The following is a 1,781-nucleotide window of genomic DNA, read 5'->3' as shown; positions in this document are numbered from 1 at the left end:
ACAGAGCAGCGCCCGATGTCGAGGGAGTACCGTCGATGTACCACCACCAGCGCACAAGGCGTGGTGGCACATCCCAAACGCAAGCCCAAGCGTGCCCCCCCCCCCCCCCCCCCTTACGGAGAGCCCCCCAAGGGTAGTAGGTTCTTGTCGAAGACTGGGTTCCTTCCAGGAAAACGACCGCCTTTGGAAGACGCACGACGCGCCAACGCCAGCTCGTTGCGAAGAATAGCCCTACATTCATTGAAATCTGTCATTACAGGAGTTCAATGCAAATGCTAACACTTGAATTGGTTATGAGCGACACAGTAACTAAATAATTCTTATCTTAAATTAGACGTGAGGCATACTTTCCGGATGCCGGGCATGAACTACGGCCTGCTCCGGCACGTAATTTGTTCTCACCAGGAGTAGATGGCCTGACGCCATTGCTGGATCAGATTTACACTGATCTCCTAAGCTATAAAAAGCATGGAATTGAGCATAATATTTTTGCGCAGGTAAATTTTAAGCAATTCTCAAGTGTGAAGGGCCGTTCTACAATGTTCTACGAGTGTGATTCGTAGAACCAGTCACGATGATGACAACAGCTATGACTCAAGTGAAGAAGCTGTTCTTGTAACAGTAGCAGATCATGCTTGGAGCTACCTCGGTTATGGATGGCTTCAGATATTTTAGCAACGTCAAAAAAAAAAAAAAAAACATGTGCTGCGTGTACTGGCTGCTAAGTGTATTCTTATTTTCACACCAGTAAAGATTTGTCGTGTTCTAACAAACGTGAAAACTAATGCGAGGAGAGGTCAGGATTAGTGGAGGGCGTCTGATCGCGATCTTGTTGCAAAAGAGGACACCTATACTCAAAACCGTGCATAAAAATTTTGCGCTAATGTGATCACCTTGCCTGGCCATCAACAAGGTGCATATCTGTATATGTGGCTGAGATGGGAGAAGAAAAAAAAAAACGAAACAATTCGTGCGCAAATAAGGCCAGCTATGCCGCTGAAAGCCGATGTCTAGGCCACAGGCGCAGAGGAAGACCCTCACCAGTTCAGGCCGTCTGGGCGCCCGAGACCAATAGACATCAGAAACACAAGCTGTAAGCCAATTCTAATTATTTAGCGACCATTCCAACGGATGCATAATTATTTATTGAAGATATACTGTGTTTTGAGTGCACCATCTTCATAGTCTTTTCGCCGGTGTGCCACCGAGACTTTCCGTTAACGTACGGTCGGGTCGTCCGGCACTACCATTTGCGCAACAATTTCAAACTTCATATTGTTACGGACGACATCAGCGCAACAATTTCAAACTTCATATTGTTACGGACGACATCAGGGAAGAAAAAGCGGGCAGTGGCGCGGACAAGAGCGCTCGCGCTAGGCCCGGCAACATATTCATTAAACGTCATCTCACTGTCATCGACCATCTCTCTGTCCTCTGTTCTGTTTTCATCGGCTTGCCGTATCGTAACAATATTTCAAACTACCCGGAGGCTACCTGGCGACAGCTGAAAACAAAGCCAGTATAATTCAGGCAGGGGGCAAGGTCAGTAAAGGTCAGGTTCGTTGTGCGAGACGTGGTTCGTGTGTGAGACGTTGTGTGAGACGTGACACAGTTAAAGCCGTGGTTATAAGGAAGAGGACATGAATGGCACTTTTCTTGGTTCTGAAGATGCTACCATATGCGTTGCAGCCTCGACTGCCGCATATGAGAAGAATTATGATCAAAGGCCGGAAGTCACAGATGCTGGCCTCCCAATATGTGCACGAGCTTCACGTTCC

This window comes from Amblyomma maculatum, chromosome 8 (genome assembly GCF_055883805.1).
Source record: "Amblyomma maculatum isolate TAMU_Amacu chromosome 8, ASM5588380v1, whole genome shotgun sequence".
In the NCBI taxonomy this organism is placed as follows: Eukaryota; Metazoa; Arthropoda; class Arachnida; order Ixodida; family Ixodidae; genus Amblyomma; species Amblyomma maculatum.
The sequence above is the reverse complement of the archived record's forward strand: the minus strand, read 5'-3'. Positions refer to the sequence as shown.